A 15,742-nucleotide genomic window follows, 5' to 3' on the forward strand; every position below is an offset into this window, starting at 1 on the left:
TAGGAGAAAACCTTGGCTTGGGGCCGAAGATGGAGGAGAGGGAAGTGGTGTTCGGTGAGGGAGAGGGAGGATGAAGAAATGAGAGAAAAATAACCTTCTCTTTTCTTGCTCCCTTTTATGTTAAGGGGGAAGAGGTAGCAAAATTGATTTTTGCTTTCCTTCTCCCTTAACCCATTTTCTATTTTTCTTTTATTTATTTTATTTTCTAATTTATTCTCACCATTCATGATGAAATAAGGGGGAATGAATCCTTTTAATTCCCTCTTAAAATTTCGGCAAAATGAAGAAAGAAAGAGGGAGAGAAAGAAGGAAGGCAAGTTGCCTTTCTCTTGCTCTTTTCTTGTTTTCTTTTGGCTAACTTTTACTCTCACCCTTATCATGAGTTTCCCTCCTTTGCTATCAATATCTTCTCTCTATCCCAATTGGTTTCTACTAATTAATCCTATGAATTATAATATAAGAGGTTTAAGGTTCAATCCTTGACCTCCTCTTCTTTTTGTTTCATTTTATTTCTTTTTGCTTTAACCCACTTCTTATTATTTTTCTAAGGCAAAAATCCTACATTCATATGCTTATCTTAAAAGCTTAGTGGGTGTTACATTATGAGTTTATATTTGCTATTTATTTAGGATTTCCTTATTTGCATTAGGTGTAGAAATTCCAAAATAAAACCCCATTGTTCGATTTTGTCTGAGAGCAAATGTCCTATCACTGTTTCCACGTGAGAGATGACCCGGTCCTCTACTATACTACTTAGTGTAGGTTAAGGGGTTCGGTTGAGTATAAATGAATTAATTTGATTTACAAGTGTGACAAATTCGTTATCAAGGATCTCTTCTTTTTCTTTTCCATCTTGATTCGTCAGAGCTACAAAACCATACTTTATAATAGACTAAATTTTGAAATCAGTTTTTAGGAATACCTCCATACGACGCTTCCAGTCTGCGAAGTCCCCCTCAAATTTTGGTGGAACGATGCTTGGTCCGGCCATCTCGTTGCTTCGATCGGTGGTTAGTCCTCCTGAAGCGCGTTGCTCTGATACCACTTGTTGGTCCCTTTGGAGGCCGACAAGAGGGGAGGGGTGAATTTCCCTACAAATAAAAATACAAACCTTTCTCGGATATTCAACTAATTTAAAAGAACTTGTAATCAAAATAAAGAGACTAATAAAATGCAAATCAGACACAGAGGTTACTTGGTTTGCAATCAGGGGATTGCTAATCCAAGGAAAGTAAACGCACTATCTGATGATCTCCTTCGGGCGGAGTAACCTCTTTACAGCGTTGACAGCACAAATAAAAGGAACATAAATGAAAGCACAGAGAAAACTGATTACAAGTGAGTTTTTTTAATCTGTGAAAACCAGTGCTATATTTATAGCACTGGTCGGGGCGCCCCGAAGGGTTTCGGGCGCCCTGGGGGGATAAAATTTTATCCCCCAACGTTCAGATCGAGTTTGACTCGATCTGGTCAATTTCTCTGGTCCGGGCGCCCGGAAGGGTTCCAGGTGCCCCGGGCTGCTCCGAGCGCCCCGGGCTGCTCCGAGCGCCCGGAATGGTTCTGGGCGCCCCGAGACCTAAAGTCAACAGAGGTTGACTTTTTCGTCTTCGGTTCAGCTCGTCTCGGTCCGGGTCTTATTCGCTCCGGCTCCGCTAGCTTGGGTGATCTCGGCCATCCTGTATAGGGCTCACCCGAACCCAAGTTCCGACCTTCTCCTCGAGCGACCTTCCTTCCCGGTTTCTCGTCCCTCGAATGCTGCGCACGTTCTTCTCGTCCACCGGTGTACTCTTCCGCAGTCACCTCGTCCCTCGAACGCACCGAGCCCGTCGACTCTCTCCACGTGTCGTCCTTCTCGCTAGTCGCGTCTTCCGCTCGACTTCCTGTGTTCCTAAGCTCCTGCACACTTAGACACAAGGGTTAGACAAAACAAGACCTAACTTAACTTGTTTAATCACATTAAAACACCTTGGGGTTCCAACAGTTACCACCCCCTAGGGTTTTCCCCTTTCCTAACCACAGCTAGGACTTTCCTGAAACACTCAATCATACACATTATATAATAATTAAGCTTAACTTTGAATCCCTTTTCCATTATCAAAACTTGAGTTCGATCGTCGAATGCTTCCCGCACCAACATTCATCTTGGAGGATCATCGCCCACACGACGTCCAAGAGGAGGCGAGGAATACGGCAGAAGATCTCGAGGTTATTAGCATACAAAGAAGAGGTATAACTAGTAATTATTTTTCGCATCATACTAGTTCTTCTTTGTTAGAATTCCAAACACAAGAGGCATATGATTCTAGAATTTCAGATTTGTTTCGAAGCTGTGTTTTTTTTTGTTTTTCAAATTTGTGATTCGATTGTTCTTTTCGGTTAAACCTAATGTTATTTTAGGAAATTAAATATTGAATTTCTATTAAAGGCTTGCCGAGGCAATGGTGGATGATCCCATACCCAAGAAGGCCTAGTGCCTCGCCATGTTTAACCTGGGAGCTGATTTTAGAAATAAATATTTAATTAACTTTATAACATAGGTGGATTTGGATCAATAGTGTTAAGTTCCGCTTGTGATCCAAATCTAAACCATCAAGAACAGATAAGTTAAATTTGGAATCAATAATGTTAAGTTTCGTTTGTGATTCCTAATTTAATTTCTAAAGAACACAATAGGTTGTTTAGGAAAGGTTCGACACTTGTACAAAGTTTTTGTACACTGGAACCGGTACGATCTTCCTAGGACCAACCAACAACTTAGGACTCTCTTACAAGCTCATTCACACTTGTTAGATAATAAGTAACTTTAGCTTTGAATCCTTTGCCATAATCAAAACTTAGATTTGATCGTCTGGTGCTCCCTGCACCAACAATCTCTCCCTTTTTTATTATAGCAATCTGGTTCAAAGTTAAGTAAAACATAATAATATTTACTGTAATATAATGAAAAGGAATTTAAGCATGTGCATAATTAAAATACAATAATTTTGACATATTTAAAAAAAACTCCCCCTTATACTCATGTTTTATGTTTAACTCTTAACTTTAACCTTTTCTCCCCTTTTGTCATATATCAAAAAAGAGTACTAAGAGAGAGAAAAATAATCTTTGAAAGGTGAGTTTTTAATCTTTTAAACTCTTCCTGAAGGGTAACACTTACTTGACCTAAAAATCATTTAACTTTTAAACAAAATAGCTAAGTACCTAGCTCTGAAAAGGATTTTCTTTGAAAAAAATCTTAGTTCAATACTTAGCTTTTAAAAAGTTTTTAGCAAAAACTTAGTTAAGTACTTAGCTTTAAAAAGATTTTGATAAAAAAAACATAGTTAAGTACTTAGCTTTAAAAAGATTTTTAAAACTTAGTTAAGTACTTAGCTTTGAAAATGACTTAGCCTTTATAAAAAACTTAGCTAATCTTAAGTTTTGAAAATGTCTTAGCTTTTCTACAAAAAAAACTTAGCTAAATTTAAGCTTTGAAAATGTCTTAGATTTTTCCAAAAAAACTTAGCTAAATTTAAGCTTTGAAAATGACTTAGCTTTTCTAGAAAGAACTTAGCTAAATTTAAGTTTTGAAAATGATTTAGCTTTTTTCCAAAAAAACTTAGTTAAGTATATAAAAACTTAGTTAAAAATATTTTTTCAAAAACTTATTAATTTCTTTTTTGGATTTGAACTTCCTTTTTGAAAAATTATCTTTACAAAAAGAGTTAAATTTTCTTTTTAAAAATAGTTAAACAAAAAATAACACTAAACTTTTTAAAGACCCACAAAATTAAATTTGACATCTTGAAATCAATGCTTTAACTTTAACGTCTTAAACTTTCTTTCACTCCCTCTTAATTAATGCCAAAAGAAATAAATGCCTTAAGTTTTAAGGTCCTAGATGTTGGGATGTATACTATAAGCCTAACTTTTGTATGTACATCTATTTTGAAATATTTTGAAAAGAGAATCACTTTGGTCAAATATTTGCATTTTATATTTATATATATGTCAATGCAGTTGTCCATTTAATTTATATTGTAGATAACATGGTGTGTGGTGCCACACAGAAGATCATGTTATCGGTTCCTTATAAATTATAAATAGTAGATCACAACTAAGATGGATTAGGACAAACCATTGGAACGGTTGTAGTGTAATTTGGTATTAGTCTGTCTTGACTATAAAATTACACTAGTACACTATGTGTGTATTGAGCAGGAGCATTTGAGATTGTTTGATTTGTACTTACTACATAAAAGAACAGAACCTTTGTTATTATGGATGTGCGTCCTCTTAATCCCTATATAATAACAAGCACGTAGACTTAGTATTTATTTCTTTAACTTATCAATGAGTGAGATTTATTTGTTAAATCAATAGACCCGATGAGTTGGGAGATAGTATTATTTATATGGTATGTTGTTGATTATAGAAGGAAACTGTGTCCTAATTATTTAAGCTGATGATGTCCCCTTGAGGAGCTCATAAGGATTATCATGTAAACCCTGCAGGTGGACTTAGTCTGACATGATAATAAAATTGAGTGGTACTACTCTTGGAATCATATGTTAATTAATTGAGTTGTCAGTAACTCATTTAATTAACGTATATACAATATCTTAAACACAGGGAGATTAACACACTTATGATAAGAAGGAGTCCATATTGTAATATGGGATTGGTGTGGTAGTTCAATAATAACCCTTTAATGGTATGAGTTATTATTGATGGACTTAGGTTGGGTGTTCGGGCCGAACACAGGAAGCTCAAGCCCATCAGGAGGCCTAAACCAAATCCTCCTTTAGGTCCCTATTGTAGCCTCTATATAAAGCCTCGCATCCACCCATCTATAATTTGGTTTGGTTTAACTTGGTTTGGTTTAACTTGGCTTGGCTTAACTTGGATTGGTTTAACTTAGTTTGGTTTAACTTGGCTTGGTTTAACTTGGTTATAGAAAGGGAGATTTTTTTCTAAACAGAATTCTGTTATTTTTCTTTCTTTGTAACCAACGGCAAGCCTATAAAAAGGAGTAGGTGGTGGCTCCTAAAACCTAATTTTCTCTCTTCTTCTCCTTGTGGCCGGCGCCCCTCCCTTTCCTCCTCACCTAGGGCCGGTGCCCCTCCCCTCCTCTTGCTAAGAGCCGGTGGCCCCTCTCCTTGCTAGGGTCGGCGGCCCCCTCCTTGCTAAGGCCGGCATCCCCCTCTTCTACTCCTTGGTGAGCGGTGGCTTGGAGAAGAGGAAGAAGAGGAAGAAGAGGAAGAAGAAGAGAAGGTGCCCCATCCTAGAGCCTCCTTTTGTAGCCAACGGTTTGGAAATCAAGAAGAGAAGGAGGGTGGTGTTGTCTTGGTAGATCGTCGCCCACACGACGTCCAAGAAGAGGAGAGGAATACGGCAGAAGATCAAGAGGTCTTTAGCTACAAAGAAAAGGTATAACTAGTTCTTTAATTCCGCTGCGTAATTAGTTGAGTTTTCTTTGTATCGATTTTGAATACTAACACAAGAGACCAGCAATCTTGTACTTCAATCAAGGTGTGGTTTGATCCGTCAAGAACTTGCTTGATTGATCAAACACATGTCTGATCGAACATGCGGGTTGCTAGGAATAGTTCAGTACTTGTATAATTTTGTACGGGGAAATTTAAAAAGAACATAATTTCAGCGCCTTCAAGTGGTATCAGTGCATGGTTTCTAGTTCTGTGTGATTGGTTTTTGGTTAAATTATGCACTATTCGTACATAAGTTTAGGCCGGATAATAGTAGGATGTGCAAGATAGATTAACTCTGTGGTTGCATGCAGGCGTCCTAAGTCCAACTATTATGGCTTTGTGTGTTTGTGTATGATTTGAACCCTTGGGCATGTCGATGTTGTTTGTGTGTGCATGATTGTAATAATTAAACACGGTCGGTTGTCGTATTATTTTTTTACATTTTGTTCGATCTAGATTGCATGTAAATTCCTTTGTGTAATATAGGATCGATAAATGTAAAATTTTATTTTTTTTGTTGCGGCTTGTATCCTTGCTATGCGTGGTGCTATTTTGAGGACCGGAGGCACGATGGAGAAGGAAGCGAGATAGACGCGACGGCTTGATCCATTGGCGGCATATTGGAGGACAACGATCCATTGGCAGTATATTGGAGGACAACATTGGATGAGGCCATAATAGTTGGAAATTTTATTTTCATATTTATTGCTTTTATATGTTGTTTTATGTGCTATGATGCTATGTGCTATGATGCTATGTACTATGATGCTATGTGCTGTGATGTGTGTCCATGCCAAAAAATCCTCAATTTAAATAACTAAGTGGGAGAGGGATTATTTAAATTCCACGGTCTCCATTACCGGTTTGTAGGTGATGCATTCAAACTTGCGCGTTGGCTTTAAGTGTCTTCCTCCATATCAGATGGATTTGTATATGGATCACTAGATCAAACTTCCTCCATGGATGATTATAGGAGATTATTTAGGTTTGTGTGATCTTCTCCATCTGAAGGGGCACAATCCTAATTAATGGACTAAATATCAAGTGATGGTATACACTTAGGCACATTTAATAGTATCCTCCCCATCGGAGTCACTGTTATTATTTGTGTGACCGAAGATGAACCAACTATTAATTTTATTTGTCATAAAGTTAGGTTGACAAGATAATAAAATTAATGGGTAAAACCTCCTCTTACAAATGTTTGAATTAGTATATGTTCACACTATCGTGGCATACGAAATTCACGGTGTTTTGAGGTGTTGATGAATTTAAATTATATTGTTTGAGGAATCAATATTATTTTAAATTCTAAAGTTTTGACCAAATATTTTATCTTATGATTCTCAGGATTTCAAAATGGCTTTCAATCCTCTTGCTGTTATTTTAAAAGAAAACAAACTTACTAGACCAAATTATATTGATTGGAAACGAAGCTTGGACATTGTCTTAACTACTGAACAATACAAGTTCGTACTTCTTGAGGTCTGTCCTAACATGCCTGATAAGGATTCTAGTGAAGAGGAGATAGAGAGACATAGGAAATGGGTCAAGGCAGATGAGATGGCATGGTGTTACATTTTGGCTTCTATGTCAAATGTGCTGCAACATTAGCATCAGGCCCTACCCACTGCCTATGACATGATGCTCAATCTCAAGGAACTCTTCAGACACCATAATCGGGCTATCAGGCAGGAGGCCATGAGAAACTTAATGATGACCACCATGACCGAGGGGACACCCGTGAGGGATCATATCCTCAAGATAATGGCTCATTTAAATGAGATGGAAGTCCTTGGAGCTGAAATCGATAGGGAAACCAAGTCGATATCATTCTCCAAACGCTGCCCAAAAGTTTTGAGCAGTTCTGCCTGAATTACAACATAAACAAAAGGGTTTATTCGCTGGCGGAACTTATGACAGAACTCCAAGCGGCAAAAGCGTTATTTCGTCAAAGTTCTCAATTTCACATTGCTGAAAACGTTTCTGCCTCTAAGCCGAAAGGCGAAAAGAAAAAAAAGAAATAAGTTGGTTCGGCAAAGAAAGTGATTTGACCTCTAGGGACTAGGTCGTAGGCAGGTGTGAGGAAATCGAAAGGCAAGTGCTTCACATGCAAGCAGTCTGGACATTGGAAGGTGGACTATCCTCGTAGAAAGGAGAACAATAAAGATATATCTTATTCATTAGTTGTTGAAACATGTTTAGTGGTGTTATCTACCGGTACCTGGTGTGTAGATACGGGAGCCACTGATCATGTCTGCAATTCATTGCACGGGTTTTAGGAAACCTGACGACTACATGAAGGAGAGATCACCGTCTACATGGGCAATGCTACGAGAGTGGCGGCTGTTGCAGTGGGAGATGTTTATTTATCTTTTGATAGGAATAAAACTTTGATTTTGAAAAATTATCTTTATGTACCATATTTTAGAAAGAACTTGATTTCAATTTCTAAATTATTCATGGATGGATATTCTGTTTCTTTTGATGACAAAGTGGTTGTCAAGAAAAATAGGGCGGTTATCTGTTCTGGTGCGCTGGTCAGCAATTTGTATACTCTTAATCCAATAACTCCCACGATGCAACAAATGGAAATTAACAACACATCTTCTAATTCTAATAAGAGAAAGCAACCTTCAGAAATGAACCAAACATATCTTTGGCATCTAAGGTTGGGTACACTACAAGAAAAACCCTCATAGACATCGGTGGAACAACAACGGTTTTAAGCAAAAATCGATGTCTTTGAGTATTTTACACCGATTTTTCCAAAAATCGGTGTCTATGAGCACAGATTTTCCCTCATAGACATCGATTTTTTAGGCGATGTCTATGAGCGCCTTTTTTTCGTTAATAGACACCGATTTTAACAGTGGTTTTTAAAACCCGGTGTTAATGAACCAAAATAAAATATTTTAATTTTCCCACCAGCCAAAATTTGCAACATTGTGAAGTTCCCTCCAAACCTAAACCTATATCGCACCCCTTCCTTTGACCATCTCTCTCAGCCTAAACCTAAACCTAAACCTCCAACCATCTCTCTCAGCCTCATCTCCCTCTTCCTCTTCCTAGATCGATGCCCCTTCCTCTCCCGATCAGGATCAACACGTGACGCCCTTGCTTCTCTGTCCAACCACACCGCATCTCCTCCAACTCCTCCCTTTGGGTGAGAAGAGGAGCCCTTCTTCGCATTCCGATAGTTTTTCCTTCATCCATCTCCAATCCAGCATTCACTGCTTTCACTGCTAGGATTTGTATGTTAGGCTTCTTAGACGCGCTACATATACAACTTAAAGGCTTTGATGGAGACTCACGCCCTTGCCGCCTCCTATTCTCTCAGATCTGGCGTCCACCCCTCCTCCTCCGTACCACTCCCCTCCACGCATGGACTTCCCTGCAAACAACGCCATAGAGTGGGTTTCCTCCTATATTCCTTTCGTGACTCGTGTCTACCGGCCGGTTGTAGACCTGGATCGTCGGTGGCTTCGTTCCTAGGGTCGCAGCCGAGGTGTGCGATGGAAGGCCGAACCTAGGGGGAGGGGAAGGAGGATGAGGAAGAGAGTTTTAGGATAGTCTCAGGCACATATGACCAACCCATCATTGCCCGTGAAAGAAATTGCATCATTTGCTGTGCCGGCTGGAGCGTTGCTTGCTGTCAGTTTTGGTATGTGGATTATTTTCCTAATTCAAGAGATTGGATTACAAACAGACTTTAGGTTCTACATAAATGACTTATTTCTCTTTATTGATTTCTTCAACTTTGTGGAACATTGATTGATCTACGAGTATATGCATGTAGGCGAGAATTCCTCAAAATGGAAATTGAACCATACCAATGCATGTGGTTTTAAAACCTTGTTCTTATTTTCTTCCTCTGGACAAAATCTAGGATTGCAAGTTGAACTTGATGTGGCAAACAAGTATGTGCATAAATGTATTAAATACACATAATTTTTTGTAGAGGTACATGGAAGCAGAAATTTCGAGGCCTCTAAGTGGGTTTAACCTAAGAATATTTATATGTTTGGTCCTCATCTTGTTTAAAACCTTCATCATGCTACACTTTATGAGACATTCAAAGGTACCATTTACATTTGTCTTAAATAGTGTGCATCTTATAATGTTCTATCTGGTATGATGGATGGTCCATGACGTCCTACATTGAGAAGACAAATCTGTTGGGTTACTCTACAAGCCTTTGTTGTCATTGCTAGTCTTTTGACATCCTTTGGCATTCATGCTAGCCTCTTGGTTCATCTTTAAGTCAGATGTATATGAATGCTTACTCTGTGATGCCAAAATTTGACTGTCTTGGTAATCATGCTAAAAGAATATAGCTTTGCTGAACTCCATTTTGCTTCATCATGCTTTAGTTATTCAGATGGTACAGCTAATTTACTCCTTCAGCACATAGTTTTATGGAAGGTGGCTGGAAAACTAATCATGCCAAAACCAAAGGGCTCAACATTTGAGATTAAAAAAGCTCCGTCATCTAGACTTAAGTGGTCCTTTTCTCCTAGGACTAACCTGCTATCAGGTGGTGCTGCAAAACTTGAAAAAGAGTCTAGGCAAAAACTAAATGAGTTTTCCAAGGAACTTAGAACATTCAGAAGTGTTGACTTGTCAGGTTAGCACACTGAACTTGTTAGAATGTATCTACAGCAAGTGATTACAGTTGTTCACTCTATAACTGATTATTTCTAAATCTAATATCTGGTAATGAATATGCTGAGATAACTTTTTTAGGGGATTAAACTTACATTTACTTTACCAAGGTAATGGAATACTTGTAGATATTTAACAAATTCATGATTCTGTTAGGTCGTAACTTTGGTGATGATGGTCTATTTTTTCTTGCTGAAAGCCTTGGTTACAACAGGTTAGTTCTTTTCCTTCCTTTTCCATAACCTTACTTTTTTTATTGTTCCTACTTGTAAACTATTGCTGAACTAGACTCTTAAAGGTATGACATTACTAAAGCAAGACATTTAAGCCTAACTTTTTTTTAGTGTCGTTTAGCATCTCATTAGTTTTTTTTCCAAGTCTCAGGCAGCAGAGGAAGTTGATTTTTCTGGCAATGGGATTACAGCAGTTGGCCTAAAGGCACTTGATGGTGTTCTTCAGAAGAATACCATGCTTAAAACTCTGAACCTATCAGGAAATAATATTGGTGATGAAGGAGCTAAGGTAAGTCCATTTTTTTAATTTTAATTTTACTAATTTTTATGTTTGCGCCTATTCATCTGGAAATAAGCAATTTGATTCTGTTGGAAGTACAATAGTGTATTGGAATACAAGAAAAATTAAAGTTCATTATCACCATTAATTGGTAATTTGATATTAGATGATTTCTTTAACGGTAAATGAAAAAAATCATTTAATGGTATTAGATAAATTTACTGTGGTTGATATAGTAGGAATTCACACAAAGTAATTAGCATACAAGCATCCTAATTGTAGTTGTTAAATGCAAATACCCTACTATGTTTAGCTAGTTCATTTGACTGTATTTATCTTAGTTTGTTTAGGTCGGTTTTATGGGGTTTTCATGGGGTAGCGAATTTTTTTTAATATATTTGTGTTCTAGCAGTGATGAGATAATTATTTGCTTGCCATGAAATTTATCTTTGCTTGGCTGATTTATTTCAGTTTTAAATAACTATAGTTTTTACTTGATTCTTGCTTTGTAAAATATATATATATATATATATATATATATATATATATATATATATATATATATATATATATATATATATATATATATATATATATATTTTCATTTTTAGATTTCCTTCTTGGATGATGATGCAGTTCTCCAATTTGTTGTTATTTTTTGTTCATTTCAGTATTTACCTAGTTGCATCACTCTTAACCATGTTTCTTTATAGCCCAGTTGTGCATGTAGTAGTGATTAACATATCATGTCACATGGGAGATATACCTCATGTTATGATATTTTCTGCTGTCAAACTTTTTGTGAATGATTGGTATAGTGCATGATGATATCTCTCTATTTAAGTCATCTTGACTTATACCAATTGAATATCTGGTCCTTAAAAGACATTTGAGCTTCTATCAGCATTTTTTGGATGTAATTACTAAATCCACTACCTCCAGCAGCTGAATCATTACTTCATGTCAACATTTTTTCCATGTACATTAGGGACTTAACTCTTTTGGTGACCATAAAATTGAGCAAGTATATGTTCATGAACCTGATATATCAACTTAAGCTCGCTAATGCCAGTCCCAAGCCCAGATGAAAAGGGTGAGTGTTGCGCATTAGGTTGTCAATCAACTTTGGCTTTGGCAAATGTTAATGAATAGATCCATAATCTGATATATCAATTTCATAACAACATTTTTCTTATCTAGAAATCTCATTACTTTTTTGCTTGTATAACTACTTACCATTGTGTCCTATAACAACCAGTGAATTACTACTACTTTAGTTTTCATTTCTTATGAAATTTACATCAAGTTACCTTGTTTATTTTTTTGGATTTGTTTACCAGTTTAGGTGCTGGACTAAGGCACAGAATTTCGATATTCAGTTTCTTATTTCTTTTGGCGAATTTGAATCAGGATAGGATACAAATTGCTAGTTCTTTAATACTCATGAAATTCAATGCATGGCTACATTGTTTATTGTTGAATCTCACTGTCCCAGAATTATCACTTAGTATTAGTCACTTTGTTAAGATTAAGAGAATTATACTTTTCAAGTAACATTTATTTCTTCTTTGTCATCTATTACCAGCATATTTTTTGTTTTTATAACTTTTGTCAAAATGAGTAATTTAACATTTTTTGGGTATTGATTTTGTTTTCTTTATGTGCTTATTTCTTAATAATTTTTCTCATTGACCAAGAAGTTTTTGGACATGTTATTTTACTTTACCTTATTCCTATTTCTTTTCATTAGATGTTGAGATTGTGGAAATTTCCTATGCAGTGTCTTTCAGATATTTTGAAGGTGAATGGATGTATTCAGAAACTCCAGCTAAACAGTTCAGGTATTGGAGATGAGGTTGTTTAATTTTACTTGTTGCAAGTTTCGGTTGTTTGTTTCTTGAGGAAGAAAATGATTCTTGATTCTGGTAAAGTCTGAATGCTAAATATGTTATGTAGGGTGCAAGGGTTATTGCAGATATACTAAAAGAAAATCAAACTTTACGTGTACTGGAACTTAACAATAATATGATTGAATATTCTGTATGACCTTATTCTTGGGCAATCTTTCATGTTTTTTTATGAAACTCCTAGATCTTTTACACTTTGTTTCTGGTGTCCTTACTCCTTACACCTTATTTCCATGGGAAATTTTATAGGGTTTTGCAAGTTTTGTTGGAGCACTAGTTGAGAATAAGGCAATTCGATCTATACATCTCAAGCTAATAAGACTTACACACACTTAGATTTTCTATCCATGCAGTTCTTTCTTGCAGATTTAATTTCTTCATCAGATCTGTTGGCTTTCCAGTATTTATTGATTGTACTACTTCTCAACAATTATGTAAAACTATATTTCTTCTTGTTTAGGAAAAATAACACTTCTAGATATTGGCAACAATGAGATTGGTCCCAAAGGCGCCTTTAACATCGCTGAGTTTGTTAAGAAAACTAAGTCCTTGCTATGGCTGAATCTTTACATGAATGACATTGGCGATGAGGTGTGGTTATTGACTATTGTTGCTTTATGCTCTGTTGCTTCACTTCTGAAACATAAATTATCATCTAAGGTGCATATATATAGTTGGAAATCATATAAATGAATTGATGTTACTCATCTTTATTGCTGCTGAGGAATTTATTTACTTTCCATGTACTCTTAGTGATAAAAGTGAATTTATTATTTGCAAACTAAAAGTGAATTTATTTACTTTCCATGTACTCTTAGTGGTAAACAGTTATGTCATTTGGGTCGACTACTAATGAATTAAATTTGAAAGATTAAATTGTTGTTTATGTAGTTAGATTAAAATTTTTTGTTTGGATTATATTAAGTTCCCAGGAATGATAGATCTATCACTATATGATGTGATTGAGATAAGTGATAAATGTTTTTCTTTTTAAGCATTCCAATTAGTCATCTTGTTACCTGGTGCTCTTACTACTTTTTCAACTATGATTTTTAGTCTTGGTTTACTAATATATTATTTATGTGTTTTTACAGTTTACAAATCTCAAGTACTCCAGAGTTGAAATTGATGAAGTACGATTCGAGTGAGTTGAATGCATGCTAGATTACATTTGAGTAGATTATTTATGTATTTTAAATACATAAAAAAACCACATGAAGATTATTTATGAAGATTTGTGAATATTTGTGTATTTTATGGATATTGTTGAATGAAGAATATTTGTGTAATTTGTGAATATTTGTGTTTTTTTTTTGTTACTGTCGGTTTTTCATTGTTTCGGAAATCAAATTTGTGCTGTTAAAAAATACTGATATTACATCGATTTTCCACCGCTGCAAAACCGGTGTTATTAACTAATATTACATCGGTCGTATACCGCTGCCAAAACTGGTGTTATTAACATATAATATTACATCGGTTTTACACCGTTGATGAAACGGTGTCGTTAAGTGATACTACACCGGTTAATAACCGATTCGAACACCGGTGTCATAAGTGATACTACACCGATTTTAACCCGATGTCTAAAATGGCAGACCTTTTACATCGCCTTCATAGACATCAGTCGAAAATGTAATAGACACCGGTGGAAAACCGATGTCTATGAGGGTTTTTGTTGTAGTGGTAGGATTCAAAGGTTAATAGCCGATGGACCTTTGGGTTCATTAGTAGTGGAAAACTTTCTGACCTGCGAGTCTTGCTTGGAAGGAAAAATGACCAAGAGGCCTTTTAAGACAAAGGGGTATAGAGCCAAAGAAGTGTTGGAATTGGTTCATTCTGATTTATGTGGGCCTATGACTATCCAGGCAAGAGGTGGTTTCGAATATTTTGTCTCTTTTATAGACGACTATTCGAGATATGAGTACATTTACTTGATGCGCCGCAAATCTGAGTGCTTTGATAAGTTCAAAGAGTACAAGACTAATGTGGAGAAACGTCATGGTAAAAGTATCAAGACACTACGGTCTGATCGTGGTGGAGAGTACCTCTTAGGAGAGTTTAGGAGTTACTTATCAGAGGTCAAGATTCAATCCCAACTGTCTGCACCTGGTACACCCCAACAGAATGGTGTAGCGGAACAAAGGAATATGACTCTTATGGAAATGGTTAGATCAATGATGAGTTATTCAGAATTACCAAATTCGTTTTGGGGATATGCTCTAAAAACGGCGGCGTACATTCTGAACTTGGTACCTTCTAAGTCAGTACCCTCTACTCTCATAGAATTGTGGAATGAGCGTAAGCCTAGTTTGAAACACATTTGAATTTGGGGTAGTCCAGCACATGTGCCGAAGGGAGACACTGATAAGTTAGAACCATGTATAGAAGTTCACTTGTTTGTGGGATATCCTAGAGGAACGAAAGGTGGTTTATGTTGGACCCCGTGGTTGTTTTGATGTGATCAACTAAGTTAGGTTAGGTCCTGCTTGTTATTTGATCCCTGGGTCTAAGTGTGCAAGAGCTTAGGAGCACAGGAAGTCGAGTGGAAGACGCGGCTAGCGAGAAGGACGGCACGGAGAGAGAGCTGACGTGCTCGGTGCACCCGAGGGATGAGGTGACCGCGGAAGAGTACACCGGTAGACGAGAAGAACGCACACGGCGTTCGAGGGACGAGAAACCGGGAAGGAAGCTTGCTCAAGGAGAAGACCGGAAGTTGGGTTCGGGTGAGCCCTATTCCGGATAGCGGAGATCACCCAAGCAAACGGAGCCGGAGCAGAAGAGACCCAGACCAAGCCGAGCTGAAATGGAGCAGAAGGCCCGGATGAAAAGTCAACCTGGTTGACTTCACAGTCCGGGCGCTCGGATCCATTCCGGGCGCCCGAACCTCCGGGCGCTCGGAACCATTCCGGGCGTCCAGGATGCCTTATTATCTTGATCGCAGTCAAACCATGATCTATTCGTTGGGGGATAAAATTTTATCCCCCCAAGGCGCCTGGAATCCTTCAGGGTGCCCCGACCAAGGCTATAAATATAACCTTGGTTTAGATCTAATTATTGGATTAAGAAAACAACTCTGTATTCCTTTCTTGCAATAGTTTTGAGCTTCTAGTGTGTAAAAGGCTTCTCCGCCTTTAGAGAAGGAGATTCTTCAGAGCTTTTTCTACTGCCTTGGATTAATAACCTTCT

The 15,742-nt window shown here is 37.1% G+C and overlaps 1 pseudogene; it reads left to right on the forward strand.

The window, feature by feature from the left end:
• The first annotated feature begins 9,053 nt into the window (after positions 1-9,053).
• Positions 9,054-13,246, forward strand: LOC122033968 (annotated as a pseudogene).
• The last annotated feature ends 2,496 nt before the right edge of the window (positions 13,247-15,742 follow it).

Source organism: Zingiber officinale, chromosome 11B, assembly GCF_018446385.1.
Source record: "Zingiber officinale cultivar Zhangliang chromosome 11B, Zo_v1.1, whole genome shotgun sequence".
NCBI lineage: Eukaryota > Viridiplantae > Streptophyta > Magnoliopsida > Zingiberales > Zingiberaceae > Zingiber > Zingiber officinale.